Source organism: Sander lucioperca, chromosome 10, assembly GCF_008315115.2.
Source record: "Sander lucioperca isolate FBNREF2018 chromosome 10, SLUC_FBN_1.2, whole genome shotgun sequence".
NCBI classification, from domain to species: domain Eukaryota; kingdom Metazoa; phylum Chordata; class Actinopteri; order Perciformes; family Percidae; genus Sander; species Sander lucioperca.
Genome location: NC_050182.1, coordinates 29,555,274 through 29,571,812, shown reverse-complemented (window position 1 = coordinate 29,571,812; position 16,539 = coordinate 29,555,274). Strand labels below are relative to the sequence as shown.

Genomic DNA, 16,539 nt, shown 5'->3' with positions numbered 1-16,539 from the left:
GTTCATCCATTTTGTTTGTTAACGACCGTACATTCCGAAATACCGAAAAATCCGGGAGCATCCAGACAGACGTGACGCGTTTGTCCAATCAGCTGCCGGTTTTCATTTTTTGGCCGACAATACAGATTAGCGCCGCCTGCTGTCATGGAGACGTATTACACGCTCAAGTCGGCGTCGCTTCGGTGTGTTCTGAGGCACTTTTTGGACCTCGAGGAGCCGACTGATCAGTCCGACTGCCTTTTCTGCCAACGGTCGGCCGTCGGGTTGGTGTGTCAGGGGCTTTAGTCTTAGCCTAGTCGCCCACTGCCAGTTGGCTAGTCCACACAGTATTCTGGGATGGGAGAAAAACATGCTCTGGTTTATTGGCATTTCTTTAAACAAATCACAATCGTCTTGTGCTGTGCTAAGCACCGGACAGAGCCACGGTGCCGCTGCAAAATAGCCTCTGGAAGGAACTCGTTTTTGTGGAACATGTGTTGGTTCAAAAGTTGTTTTAGTCATGCAACAGAAAACTCGGATTGGACAGATAGTAATATCCCGTGCATTCACAGATTTATTTGCATTTTAATGTCATTGCTGATGTTAGCTCCGACATTTGCCACACGCCGCAGTACCACTCCCTCACTTGGTTAAGAGAGAGAGAGATGATGATGTGTTGTCACACAGACGACCAGCAATGTGTGCTCATAATAAGTTATCAATTTCAAGAATATCATCCCTTAACTCATATATAGGTCCGGAAATTGTGTGCAAGGTTGAACTTCTAGGCTAGTAAATGCACAGTTTTTGGTTCCCTTCCTGTATTTGGGACGGATCACGTTCCCATCTAAAGTGAACCGAATTCCCTCCGATTTTTTTCCTAAACTTGATGCCTAAACTTAACTGTCATCCCCGCATGATGCTCAGTTTTTCCGGCTTAACTCCACTACCATGGCCCGTGAAAGGACCATCATCGTGCGGTGCCTGTACCCGGCTAGCAGTCACCTGTTGGCGGCTAAACAACTGTTGCTGATCGGATTTTATCGTTCTATGCATAGACTGTTCACGATACAGCACTTTACTTAGTTCAAAACACTTCTATTTTTAGGTATATAATCAATATATGGTCTAGGCTATTGGTGAAGTAGCACTGTTCACTTCGAGGGGGGGGGGGATACATTTTGTCCCCATCAGGGATAAAAAATAATTGAGCAGAGCCAGGTATATGTAGACCAGAAACGGGGAAATTCCACGCATACCCCCCGGAAAATCGCACCCTGGTCACGCCTATAACACTATAGTGATGTTTGCAAATGACACCACTGTAGTGGGACTGATTACCAACAACAAAGAGGCCCACTACAGGGAGGAGGTCAAACATCTGGCTGGGTGTTGTTCAGACAATAACCTGGTCCTGAACACAACAAAAACAAAAAGGAGATCATTGTGGACTTAAGGAGATCCCGGTAGATCACACACCACCCACTTCATATAAATGGTGAAGAGGCGGATATTAGGGGTGTTAATGATATGCAATATGAAACCGAGATCGCAGATCAGATCCATGAACCTGTGTCGCGGTGTGAGAAGGCAGAATCGCGACACACCCCTTCCAACTCCCAGAGTTATCCTTCCCGTCCAGATCCAATGCTACCACATCTTTAAATTACTATTAGTATTAGAGAGAAGACACACCAGCCCGATAATCGGGCGTCGGGCCGTCTGGCGAGGTCCGTGACTCGAGTCTGTTCTGTGTGTCCCGTGCCGTCGGCCGTCCGAGGAGCCGTTGGCCTTCATTTGGGCCGACCCGACATGTTCAGTCGGGGACAGGGCAGTCGCGACTCGCCCGGAAATGGGGAGCGGATGAGCATCTCAAAATCTGACGAAAATCTTTTAAACTGACCTTTGTCAATCTGAAATGAAGACAGATTCAGCAACTGCATGGCCTATTTCTCGCTTAAAATGTTTTCAGAAACAGGTTTCGGATATATATGAGATCGTATTCTGAACAAGCCGCCATGACAGTCTGGCTGTGAATTTCCGGAGAAAAAAGAACCACGTGACGCGTTCGTCCAATCAGCTGCTGGTCTTCATTTTTTGGTAAATAATCAGACTGTTAATGGAAACAATACAGAGCAGCGCCGCCTGCTGCTATGGAGACGTATTACGTTTCGCGCACGCACAGAGCGTACGCTCAAGTCGGCGTCGCCTCAGTGTGTTCTGAGGCATTTTTTGGACCTCGGGACCCGACTGATCAGTCCGACTGCCTTTTCTGCCGACGGTTGGCCCGTCTGGTTGGAGTGTCAGGGCCCTTAGTCGTTTTGGTGCCTTATCCCCCTTTTGTCTGGTAAATTTAGTAGGGGTGGGGATCTCTTGGCACCTCACGATTCGATTCTGATTCAGAGGCCAACGATTCGATTCTAAACTGATTATCGATGAAACAATTTTTTTATGTACATTTCCATGCGTGATTTTCGGCAGGGAGGAGATTTTTGGCACGAACACCGGTAACGCTAACGGAGGTGTAACATAACGCATGGCCGCTGTTCTGACTCGGGTGCCTGGGTCGGTTTCCCGACGGTTCAGTAAACTGCCGTTGGCGTACTTAGCACCGGAGTTAAGTGCTGACCGGGTTTGGATTGCTGTAATGATAGTGGCTGGCTGCTAGCTAGCTGGGGGCTGACTGTGGATGTGTCCCTGGGGCTGTTGTCAGCTCTCATCCCGACTGAAGCCTTGCAGCGCCGGGAGAGTGAGGCAGACAGACAGGGGTATGCTAGCTGGCTAAATTACCATTATATTAGTTGTCTATGTATACAGTTAACGTTACTGATGAATTTGTGGGTTAGCCCAGAGTTCTTAACCGTGATCAAAACAATCATACTGAAAATAACTGAGCGATGTCGTAATCTTATGTTACCCACCAAGAATTAGCTAACGTTATAGACCAAGCATTAGCATTAGCTACTTGTCAACCAGCACCTTCATAGTAGGCTAACCTTAAAGCAACACCAAAGCACTTTTCCTCTTCGGTCCCCCTACAGGTTGGAAGCGGAATTGTCCATTACCATTACCATTATGTCTCATTCGAACTACAGATCCGCTACCCTGTTACGAGTTGATGAACCACTGAAATGATTTTGGAAACATTATTTAAAAAGGTACAAAAGAAGCTTTGGTGTTGGATCGATCGATACTGAAATAAATCAATAAATAAGGTCTCTGTTGTATTACTGTGTTGCAATGTGGCAGGTAATCAATGACAAAATGCCATGTGGCAGAAAAAAAGTTGTATTACGTTTACTGAGTATAACTCTCCTCCAACCCCCCCCCCCCCAAAAGAATCAAGGTTTGTATCGAATTGTGGGTCAAAAATCGTGATATGAACCGAATCGTGGGTTTGGTGTATTGTTACAGCCCTAGTGGATATGGTAGACAACATCAAATTCCTGGGAATCCACATCACCAAAGAACTCACATGGTCCCTCAGCACCTACCACCTGGTAAAGAAAGCCCAACAGAGGATTTTCTTTCTCAGGAAACTCAAAAAAGCTTGTCTCCTCTCTCAGCTGCTGGTCAACTTTTATTGTAGCACAATAGAAAGCGTCCTCTGTCAGTGTGCCACTGTGTGGTATGCCAGCTGCACAGCAGGGAACAAAAAGGACTTGGCCACGGGTGGTGAAAAAGGCACAGAGGATTGTGGGAGCTGTGCTCCTGGACCTGGATGCTGTGTATGCTGTCTGCTTACAGAGGACAGCTAGTAGCATCAGCATGCATCCAGGACACTGTCTGTGTGTCCCATTGCCATCTGGGAAAAGATACTGAACCATCAAAATCCAGACTAACGGACTGAGGAACAGCTTCTTCCCTAGAGCTGTAGCCTCCATCATCACCCCCTCTCCATGCACACAAACACAACCTGACATTGCTTAGACTTCACTTCAGCATGTAAATTCTGTGCTGCATCACTGCATCACAAACTCTGCATGGCCAAAAAAAATAAAACAAAACACATGCAATGGCAGCTAGATGGAAATAATTATCGGTTGTTGACATCGGGCCAGTTTTGCTCATCAGATCGATGCTGATGTATAAAAAAAATGACTAACATTGGCCAATACTGATTCCTAATCCGCTCTCTATATCTTCTCTACTACTTCTTTCTTATTCAGATTATTTTGGATTCTTTGAAAACATCAATGAAATGGCCAGAAACAAAAGGATGTGGCTACTGAAAAAACAACTAATCCTAGAGGCGAAACAGTGTGAAGGTAATCTAAAAATTCTGGAAGGCCTTTCTCACAGCAGGCCTTTTGACTTGCTAAATGGTGGTGTAAGGTATTGTGGATGCTGGGTCAGTGGAATAGCTTACTGACACACTAAAATGGAACAGAGCCATTTTTGCAATCATCTTTCACATCCACCACCTCTTCCTTTTCTGACCCCTTGTACTGGACAACCACATCCATCTCCACACCAGTGCAACCACTACACATATGCTAGCAACTAGGACTGCACTATTGATCTAATCGCAATCATGATGTCACTCTGTGCGATTACATAACCGCAAAAATTGTGCGATTTAAGTAAACAAAAAGGTAGGTTTGGCTTCCCACGATCAAATTCACGCGATCGAGCGATATTTAAAATGCGTCATTCAGTTCATAGAATGCTCCGTATCAAAGTTTTTTTTCCAAAGCTCTGTAAACCACTGTCTGATCACGTGCCTCCATGAGCCAATTAGAGTTGGTCCCTGCAACGCGCAGCTTAGTTTCATAGTTTAGATGTAGACAGTCACAGAGGACAGAGAGTAATGTGAGGAAAATTCCACAGCAGATAGCAGTCGGTCATAAGTCGGTCACGAGGTTTACCAGTAAACGCAACATTTTGTCCTGTCTGTTGTTTTAAAGACAACAGCAGTGACCAGTGCAAGTTTGAGTCTTTTAGCTCATAGCTTTAGCGGCAGACTGTTGTACATCCCGCTGTTGGAATCCTCTACAGTGAAATACTGTCACACTACACCGTTTAGCTGTCACCATTTTAGCCGTGTTTAATCCAGTTACTACTGTAGCTAACGGTAGGCTAATGTTAACTGCTGTGTAATGCGTTATTAGTGTTTACTAGCGTGACATGCAGCAATGTTTCTGTTGCCTCTAACATCATCAGATGGAGCATTAGAGCGCAACGCAGACATTTAAGTGGCACCGTAATCCGCGTTACTATTTCGTCCAATACCGATTTTAACATGCGCCGTTTACGTGAACAGAAAATTGCGTTGCCTGTATCTTTTCACGGCAAACGCGCATGTGTGGAAAGCGCGTTTGCCATGGAGGAATGTAGCACAATATGGCTGTATTGGCAGGAATGTAGCACAATATGGATGTGAAAGCAGTTATAATTAGCATATGTGACAAAAAATGTGTCGTTTTGTTTTGGTTTAAATCAACAAATAATTGTGATTATTAATAGTGATCTCAATATTGATCAAAATAATCATGATTGTCATTTTGGCCATAATCGTGCAGCCCTACGAAAAGGTGTTCTGTGTGCGTGACTCTGTGTCCACTGCAGTCTTCACGTTGTAACACCCTTCACTTTACCGACAGTATTAACAACAAATGAAGCTAGTGTGTCTTAAGAAGCTTGGTGTTCTCTTAACTCATTTCACATCATCTTTGCTATCTCTTTTCCCCTCACACAGCCGCTACGCTAACTCCGACACCTGGCTAACCGTGGCTAACGCCGCCATGCTAACCCTGCTAATGGTTAACGTTACTGGAGGAGCAGGCAAGCGAGCCACAGCTGTTTACAACGTGTAGCCTTTTCAGCGGCAGTAGCCGACAACGGTGAGTTATGTGAAGCCAAGAGAGGCGGGCTTTAGCTAAATCGGAAAAAGAGGACTGTGTGTTTGCAGTGACCATGCCGTTTTTTAGGTTTGGTAGAGTTGAAGTAGAAAGACGTGACTTCAGCCACTTCTTCGTGACCTCCTACTTCTGAATGTATCGACTGGAACACTCTGAAGCGTATGCTGCCCCCATCAGTTCTGGAAGAGGCGCAGCACCGATGCTGCTAACACTTCAAAAAAATTGGCATTGTCTGTGTTTTGTAATTTTAGAACCGGAAGGTATCGGTAGTATTGGTTCTCGTGACATCCCTACTTTTAAGCTGGCAATGGAGGTATTCACAGAGTCGTAACAAAGGCAACCCGACATTTGTGTGAAAGGGACAGCCGGCATGGCGGGACTCCATGTGAAATGATGCGCACCACAGGCAGGTCTAAAACTGCAGCGTTCTGAGTTGCTGAAGTTATCTGTCCTTCTCTCTACTGACAATGGACCTTTTTCACAGCAGACATTTTGATTTGTCATAGTAGGAAAAGCACAGCTGAAATTGATGATGAATTGAACGATGGCTCAATTCCATCAAGTGTCCCAGTAAGCTATCTCAGTGAGTCAACATGCACAATACCAGGGCCTCTCCTAAGTGGAATGCAGCCATCATTAATGGTTTTGAATACACCTGTGCTTTTCCTACTATGACATGTCAACATGTCTGCCATGAAAAAGGGCTATAGAGACAGAGCACATTTAAGACCCGCCCACACTGGAGGGGAAAAGAACTCTCAGCTCTCTACGCGACTTGTATCCCGTGAAGGTTCCTCCTCGTCAATTTTGTCTGCTAACAAACAGAAAAACGCCTAAAGGCTGCTATGTGGTTATACGAACTACCAATAATGTGAAGAAGCCATACCGAAAAACTGAGCTTTTGTGAAGACAAAAGTGAATACAGACGTGAGGAATCAGCAAGAAGAATGGGAAGACTGTGGGATCCTGACACTAAGCTAACAATATGTCCGATGTTACGTGTTAGCTTAAAGCTTTAGTGCGTAATTTCATACGATCTCGTAGCTGGTGGCAAGTCTACCTTGGAGGGTTTAGACATTATTGCCAATAATCAAAAACCTTATGGAGAACATTAACCACACTGTTGAGCTCTATTGTGGTCCTTTAATTCGTTGGCGGTTTGTGGGTTGAATTGGTTTGGCATTGTTGATTATCGCTGGTGATCGGCTCACACACAAATTAGATGCCGATGCTGTTGTGTTATACGCTTGTGTCACGCCTTATTTTCTACCAGCATGCCGGCATGCTGTGCAAAATCACACACTGGGGCGACATTTTGCCGCCTCTGCTTGGTTCTGTGTAAATAAACTAAGGGTGCTCCGATCAGTATTTTTGGGGCCGAAATGTTTTGCACGGTCTTTCGCTATACGTTTTGTCAATGCGCCACTTGTTTGAAAAGTACCTTCTCTTTTTCTTTACTTCGCCCTCAACAGCTTGTACATCCATAGCTACTGCTGACTCCGCGGCGGGCCTCTTAACACCGGGGATATGTCGCCACATTTTTTAACAGATAATTTTCCTTTCGTCTGTACCTCAGCTCAGCTAGCTAGCTAGGTAGTTACACGGCGTCCCGGACTAGCGCTGAAAACTAGCTACTCGACTATGCGTGGTCAAAGCCCCGGCTGTGAACGGTTTCATTTCCTGTAAGTTCTTCACAATAAAAGTCCTCCATTATTTTGGTATTTGAATGTTTTTATTATGAAGCAGGAAAATCCGGAAATGTTAGGGATTCATTAGCAGTAACGTAACGCGATTCCTATAAGCATTGTGCATTGTTACTTAGCAACAGCATTCTTTGACAAAAACTGTCCAATCCATTACAAGGATACAAGGCTAATTTCCCACCCTGGTTCCGAGGCACTTTTTTTGACCAACTCGGGGAGACTGATCAGTCCAACTGCTTTTTCTGCCAACGGTCGGCCGTCTGGTTGGTGTGTAACTTAGCTGCGTATAGAACATTTTCTCACGAGTAGTGCGTCATCTGATCGGCCTATCTGATCGGCCTTTATGGAGACCACCGATCAAACTATTTAAAGCCTTTATCGGCCGATAACGATTGGTTCCCGATCAATCGGAGCACCCTTAAAATAAACAAAGCCGGCATAACAGCAGACCTTCATTGCAACGCTATTGCAAAACTCTGTGTTAAAGGGGCTATAGGGAATGGTCTCCGGCCAGATTCAAACCAGGGGACGTTGCATTAAATGGACGTTAAGTGTATACTGCAAAATAACTCATGGGTGTCTGCTAGCAGAAAGATGTTCTATGCAGTCAAGTACTATTTGACAATAAATGAATCCAATCTAAAACTGCATTTAGAAATGATACACTCCTCCAGCCTCCTCCACTAAAACATAGGAACCATAGAGTTTTCTTTTCGAGAAGATAGAAAAATAGCAGGCAGGCACTCTTTGCAGCTTATCAAACTACTCTTCCTCAGACATCTCACACTAATGCCTTATGGAACATACAGCTCTTAACATGGTACTGGATCCCCTGGTCCCCAGTCTGCTGCTGATTATTTGAAAACCACATAACTGTTTGATAATATCATACAGTGGAGGGTACACAAAATGTCTTATCACAATCAACAATTGCCAACAGCTTGCATCAAGGCAAATGACTATTTTGCTCTGCAGAAGCATAAATCCAAGAATGTTGCCTATGAATTGTGCCATTTTACTGGTTTACATTAAGCATTTGCAGGAAGGTGACATTTTAGGAGAGGTTTCTCACCAGTGAGGCACTGCTCCCAACTTCAACTGTATAAAAAGTTTGAATACTACATTCATGCTTCGATTCAGCAGGAATGTGGAATAAGTGTGTTGGAATAACAAGTGGTGGCGCAACCTGCATGGATGGGCAACAATCTGAGGTGGTGAAGAGTATGCTGGTGTGTCCCGCAACGTCTTCGTAGGCCTGTTTTTGGGGCCACCAATTCAAGCAGTCGGCTGACGCCGACCGCTTGAAGCCAATTCTTCTGATTGGCTGTTCAGCTTGGAAACAAAAGTGAGGAAAACAAACTGTGATAGGCACACCCAAGGCTCCTTACATTTTTCATCTCATTTGATCAATCCAATACACAGAGCTATCAAAACAGGGTCAAAGATTACGTTTGAATGTTCCTTCTAAAAACACACAGGTTCAAACTATTGGAATAACTTTTTACACATCCATAAGATGGCAAATGTAGCATACAACGAGACATACATAACTACTTGTTGGCATATTTAATCCAACATAACATGTCTTTTAAAAGATCTCTACATACCTACACATTTCAAAATAAACTAATGTTAATAAACTAATATCCTACACCGTGATGTTTAATATAAAGACCATAACAGACCTCTCTCTGTGCCCTCTGCATCGCTAAACAATTAGCCCCATAGCAAGCAAGTAAGCTAGCTTACCAGCCAGTCAGCCAACCTCTAAATTAGTAAAATGTAAGAACTTAATGTATAATTCACACGCTCTTGTCAAATCTAAGGAAAGCACATTGCTATCACCAGATGAGTGACATATTTGGCTTATTTTACAGTAACCAATGTATGATGAAGGCATGTTGGGTGGAGGAAATTAACAAGCTAACAAGCCAGTAGCCAGCCATTCGGTCGCTCCACTCCCACTGTAGGGAGACTTCTTTGCCGAGAGAACGGATGACAGCCCGGGAGAGGCACAGTCCAGTTAGCCATCTACCGGTACCGCTGTCTTCCCAGTGGGGAGTGAAGCAGAGGGACCATAGGCTATGTTCGGTTCTGCCGCTGCTGGCTAGAGCATACGTGTTTGTTGTGGGTATCATAGCAAAGGTATCCGGTTTCCCTTGTGTTGTTGAATGATGAATAGATTACCGCCGCCTTCTGGTATGGGGAGTTATTTCATTGCACGCATGCGCAAAACGTACGTGGTACTTGGCAGTCGGCCGTAGTCTGTGCGGTGTGTTCCAGTGCTAATTTTTGGCCCAGACAAAGGCGATGAGGGCCGACACCACAGGTGGCCATTGGCTTGGTATGTCAGGGCCTTTAAAGATGTGAGTTACAATACAACTGAGCCCAGAGAACAGAAGATGTGTGAAGACCCTGATAGTCTTTGGCACCTCAGGCTACATGAGGCATTAGCACTCTGAATCAATACAAAACAAGTGGGTATCTTTCAAAGTCACAGTACAAAATGTGCTAATGTTTCCACATACACTGTTTCCTTGCTGAGCTGCAGTGGAGGGAATTTTGTACTAAAAACACACATGGTGGCATGTGACACGGATCATAACACCTGCCCATAGGGGTGGATGGTATAAAGGCTACAGAAAGTACACCAGTATGAATTTGCCCTACGGTACATGTTTTGACTATACCACGCGGACCAGTAGAGCCCTCATTAAGGTTGGGTCGGGAAGGACTCAGCCAGCCAGGGCTGCACAATAGGCCATTCACTTCCATTGCATTGCGTGAAAACAACACCAGGCTGCTACAGTATAACCATACAGACCTCTACACACATCGACTTGTCGGTTATAGCTCGACTCAGCCAGACATTTCTCATTTCTCTTCTGACATGGATTGCATAGTTCTGCAGTGTTTACACTGTATAAATTAGCCTAGCAGCTAACAGATCCTATGAATTTCAGCCTGCATGCACATTTTTCTTTAGCCTAACACTGTTGAAACAGAGCAGCTAATATTGGTAGTGACAGCAACAAGTTAGCAGACCGCTGAATGTCCAGCCCTATTGCGTACTATGTGAAATATGTCCTGGTAATACAGTTAAGAGAAAAATTAACATACCGTATTATGTACCGTTACCGTCTGTGCTGTACATGTAAGGGCAGCGTGCCCAGCCCTACACGCACACACTGTTTTCTTTGTAGGCCCACATACCTGCAACGCTTTGACCTGTCATTATCGAGTTAAAGTGTAATTAGGGCCCGAGCAGTAAAACTGCAAGGACCTTGGATCCAGCTGAATCTCCTGATATAGACCACGCCCATTTCCACCAAGACTTTTATGCGTGAAAAATCGAGATTTATCGAAAACCTACTTTGCCGAACTCCTCCTAGACCTCCACACAGTTTACGAAAATTGGCCAGCAGGGGGCGTTACAAGTACATAACGTTTATATCTCATGAACGGCTCATCCGATTTTTACAAAATTTGATGGGTACCATCTAGGGCCACTCCTGAGGCCAACCCTACAGTGGGATACTGATTGATCAAAGTGGGCATGGCCGATGGGACCCACATTTGGATTCACCACTTACACTAATGTGAACAACTTTAAATTTTACAGGATAGATGTACAATGGTTCTTGGACCTCACCTACCAACAATTACACGTGGACCACTAGGTGGCGCTATAATGACGCCAAACATGTTTTTGCCTATAACTTCCACATTACACATTAGAAAGCCTTACATCGACGTTTTCCTTGAATTAAGCTGAATCACATCATACAGGCCCCGCCCATTTCCGCTAAGAAGTTTTCGCAATATCACGCAATGGGCAAAACCAACTTTTTCGAACTTGTCCTAGGCCATGCGACCGATCTGCACGGAACCTGGTAAATAGCATGTCCAGATGGACCTGACCAAAAGTTATCAAAAGAATATTGCTACGTTAAAGTATGCGCATTTGACGACCAAACAATTTTCCTAGCTAGCTACCACACACATATCTTGGCCAAATTAAAGTTATCAGCAAAGAACTTGGAATCATTGTTCAACATGCCACTACAATGCTCTATACCAAATCTGCCAAAGATCGGCCATTAAGGGGCGCTATAATCAACGTTAATTTGTTTTGGCCAATAACTCAATGCATTTAAATGGGAAATTTGCAATTGCAATATCTCTGCCAGAGTAAATGCTATCACCACAAAACTTGTGATGCTTGTTCGGCATGCCGCTCTGAGGATCTCTACCAAATTTGGTCATTGGTCAAAGATCGGCTATTAGGGGGTGCGATAGTCAACGTAGACCAGTTTGGGACCTTTTACCCCTTCTGAGGTCGAGCATATAGGTCATATACAATGCCAAACGTCACTTCTGATTCATAACTCCATCCATCCATCCATCTTCTTCCGCTTATCCGGTAACGGGTCGCGGGGGTAGCAGCTCCAGCAGGGGACCCCAAACTTCCCTTTCCCGAGCCACATTAACCAGCTCCGACTGGGGGATCCCGAGGCGTTCCCAGGCCAGGTTGGAGATATAATCCCTCCACCTAGTCCTGGGTCTTCCCCGAGGCCTCCTCCCAGCTGGACGTGCCTGGAACACCTCCCTAGGGAGGCGCCCAGGGGGCATCCTTACCAGATGCCCAAACCACCTCAACTGGCTCCTTTCGACGCGAAGGAGCAGCGGCTCTACTCCGAGCTCCTCACGGATGACTGAGCTTCTCACCCTATCTCTAAGGGAGACACCAGCCACCCTCCTGAGGAAACCCATTTCGGCCGCTTGTACCCTGGATCTCGTTCTTTCGGTCATGACTCTGATTCATAACTTAACTTTATAATTATAACTAGTAGAAACACAGTCTTTTGGAGCTAAAAGCGAACAGTCGCCACGTTCTGCTGATGTCTTTGTTGTCTTCCTAGCCCTTACAGAAGGTTTTGTATCCAGCCTAGAAGTCCAGAGTTTTTGGGAGTCTTTGTGCCATTAATCCATACTGTTACATCCAAGATTGATACTGTATGTAAGAAATGTAAATAGTTTCCTTTATATGAGTTATAATGTTCAATATGTTTATTTTTGCACTGGATTTTAGACAACACAAATGCTTGTGTGTTATTGCTGTGTGTGTGATATCAATATATATCTGTGAGATTCATGTTCCGTTTTATTTATTTATTTGTCTTTATGGTCCTACAACCTTTTTAACATTCAAGTTACCTCACTGCAGCAAAAATATTCTAATAGCCCAGTTTTTCCTGAAAAAAAATGATGTTCATAGATTGACTATGGACAACAGCAAGCTTTTATAGAAAATAAAACCAGATGGACCAGAGGTTGTCAAAAATCCTTTAGGGCTCTGGGATATTTGCAATGGCAGACTTTGCGGCTCACACCTCTTAATATTTCCTGACGTTTGCCTCCCCACCGTTACGCTTTGGGTCCCACTTTCGCACGCTCCCTGGGTCGTCGGGGCAACTGGCGCTGGGAGGCTTGGACCCCGTCATAACTGCTTGCAGTTCTAGTTAGGGCCAGAGCACGAAAGTGCAAAGGAACCTATTGTTAGTCTAAAAGTATTCCAATTTACATGAAACTTAGAATGTGTGGTCTACATGTGATATTGCGTCTGCCAGTAATCCCCGGGGCAAGGGGCGAGGGCCCGTCATTGCTGCTTGCAGCTTTAATTCTGTTTTTTTTTTTTCAACCTGGACCCCATGTCCACATGCATTTGTGTGCAATAGACTGATGTGACCAAAATTCTTTGAAATTGGTCAAACTACTCTTCCTTGGTCCTGGATCCCCTTGTCCCCAGTCTGCTGCTGATTATTTGAAAACCATATAACTGTTTGATAATATCATACATTGGAGGCTACACAAAATGTCTTATCACAATCAACAATTGCCAACAGCTTGCATCTAGGCAAATTACTATTTAAATTGGTCTAGTATTGAGCAAGATTGCAGTGAGAGGCCGACGCGAACCGAGCTGCAATGTAACCTAATGGGGCAATTATGCATCCTCGATTTTTGTCCACTAAGTGATTTTTTTTGTGCTACTGACAAGCTCAGATTGTTACTAAAAGTGTCTAGAGAACATTATCGATCTCACAAGGTGACTTTTTGTCCGAAGACAGCAGTGTGGAGAGTGGAACGCAAATTGGGAAAAAGGCGGTCTGGGAGTCTGGTATTTCGGAGTATGGCTAGAGAAATTATAGGCTCCTGTTATCTAAAATATTGTCAGTGCCATGGTGGCTCAATATTTAAATGATTTTGACATTGTGGATGAGGTCGTTATAGTTGTTCCAAGAGTATAGGCTACGGACGGAGAGGCATCCAGTGTGTGTTTCAGGTGTCAAAAACCGATTAGCTTTGGATTAATGGTAATGCACATGAATCTTTTTTACATTTACATTACATGTCATTTAGCAGACACTTTTATCCAAAGCGACTTACAGTTGCTATGTATGACAGAGGTCGCACACCTCTGGAGCAACTAGGGGTAAAGTGTCTTGCTCAGGGACACATTGGTTGATGTATCACAGTGGGAATCGAACCCGGATCTCCCACACCAAAGGCATGTGTCATATCCACTGCGCCATCACCACCCCCATTTCCTTCACAATGCCTTTTCACACGACCCTAAAGAAAATTACAAAAGCTATGGTTGAGTTGAAATTAACTTTTTACAAATGCCCCCAATTTACACATTTTATTCATGTGCATTTATACACATTTTATTCACATGCTTGCATTACACACATTTTTCACATGCATTACATGTGACAGTTCAGTTGACCATGCAGAGGATCAGGGAGAAGTTAGAGTGGGAGTGTTATTGGTGTCCGTCTCACCCCTAATCTCCACCAGGCGCGTCTGCGCTGCGTCTCAGGCGAGCGGCGTGCCCTGCGAGTAATCACGGCCATTGAAATAAATGTTTGATAATCCACCAGCTGCGCCACGGCGCGTCCCAGAAGTATGCGTGAAGCGGCTCTCCGCTCTGCTAAAGATATGCGCCAGGTCTATTTTCACGCGAGCCGCGGGGCGTTCAGAACAGCCGGACAGGAAGTGAAACAGCGAGACTATAGGTCCACCAGGTGCTCCACCAGGTTGCAATTCAGCATTAAAAAGAAGAAGAAGAAGAGGAAGAAGTCAAATGTTGCAATCGTAACGGTCCAGCGAGATCTGAGGCAAAATTACACTGTCAAAAGTTACGCACTACGCGTTGTGAGTGAGTACACAGTTCTACAATGTTCTGAGTTGAGACACAGCATATATTTATTATTGAGATTGTTTGTAGTGGTATTGAACTACCAGGAATTGTATATGGTTTGACAATGCTTCTCTTGCCAAGGTATCATGGTATATGTTGTTAAAAAAAAGTTCTTCTCAAGTTTATGAGGTGCAGTTGTAAACACTAATTTATCTCAATATATGGAAAGATTAACCCTCTACCTTGTTCTTTTTTTGACAGACGGATAGAAAACAAACTGACAAAATTCTGTGTTTGGCTGAGGGTAGTTAATCACAGACTATCCAAAAGGGGAGTGAGGGACTTTTACACTCTTTTTCAACCGGTTATCCCTCTCTACCTGCAAGGCACCCTAGAATGAAGACCTCTGTCACAGAATAAGCTACAGTTTACGTTCAGTGTTTTTTCCCCATGCAAGAGCACCCTCAGCTAAGACTTTGCCAGAGGACTAACGTTAGGAACTAGTGAATTTATATCAGCGATGCATCATCCAAGACAATGGAGATGTTTATGTAAAATCTATTTGGGCAATATTATAGGACAGATGGGTCATATAAAAATGTCTTGGAGGTAACAACTTTCTCTTGTTTTAGAGCTTACTGCTCATATTATAAACCTTTTAAAGTATGATGAATGATTACCATGCAGCAGGTGTACATAACATTACCAACTATTTTCTCTTGTAAACATGTGTTTTGTTCTCTGTGATAATCTGGACAGAAATGAGCATTTTATATCACCCCATGTTTTAGTTTTCAATAGGAAAAAAACAATGTATGACCACCTGATCTTGTCTTGCTTGTGTTATTGTAAGATGCTGTACTTTTAGCCAGCCTGCACGGATGACAGCAAACAAAAGGGAAACTGTAAGATGCAATCAGATCAACAAAAACACTATCAGCAGCGGTTAGGTTTGTGACTCTAGCCACGTGTTATAGATTTATTTTACACTGACGTAACGTTAGGTTAGTTCAGGGTAAAGATAGCTAGCTAGCTACCTCAGTGACTAGCACAATGCTAGCTAGCACGGATAACCAACAGCTAATGACTCCTCTACAGCTGGTCTTAAGCAGGACCCCTTACCAGATCAGTGCTCCGTGTTGTTCTTGCGTGCTTCGCCGCCGGTTCCTTTGTGGTTTATCTGCTACAGGGTCTGTGTTGAAATAATCACAAGCAAACAGACGTCGTCCAAAGACATTACATGTCGGCTTTCTTTGCCAGTACGTGGAGAAAACGGCAGTCCTCCTTCCCGATGGCGTCCGTCTTTCCTAGGAAATATCGTCAGGATATCTTTTTTTCGGTCTGGATTGTGAGTCGATGGGGGTCGTTGAATCTAAAACCCAAGTGTTTTCCCTCAGGAAGTCGGCTACAGGGCTTGTTGTGCATCGTGTAGCGGTGCTAGATGCAAATTCTCCTCCATTATCTTTATTTGCGCATTTTCAGACAATGTGCCCTGAATTGTGCGTAAGTTATACAACGGTTCGATTAGAACCAATAACAAGGGGCAGGGACTCCGAGAGAGCCCGCCCCTGCATGTTCTATGGCTGACACAGCCAGAGCCTGAGGGGGCGGCTACACGACTCCTTCCGGGCGACCGCACCACGGTTGCCTTCTTGCTGCTGCTGCTGCAGCTGCGCCTGCACTCCCAGTCCTTACGTGCTGTGGCAGTCTGGCAGACAGACAGTATTACTTGCGCTTACAGTAACTGTGCTGATCATTGAAGTCCTCAGTGGGGCCTCAGTGCTCCCCT

The 16,539-nt window shown here is 44.5% G+C and overlaps 1 protein-coding gene across 1 annotated transcript in view; it reads right to left on the bottom strand.

The window, feature by feature from the left end:
* Window positions 1-16,539, bottom strand: part of znf1035 (zinc finger protein 1035) — a 29,532-nt gene extending 12,993 nt beyond the window's left edge. Inside the window, exon 1 of the mRNA XM_031298839.2 lies at window positions 15,873-16,539. The gene's annotated coding sequence lies outside the window, so the exon portion shown is untranslated. The remainder of the gene's footprint in view (window positions 1-15,872) is intronic.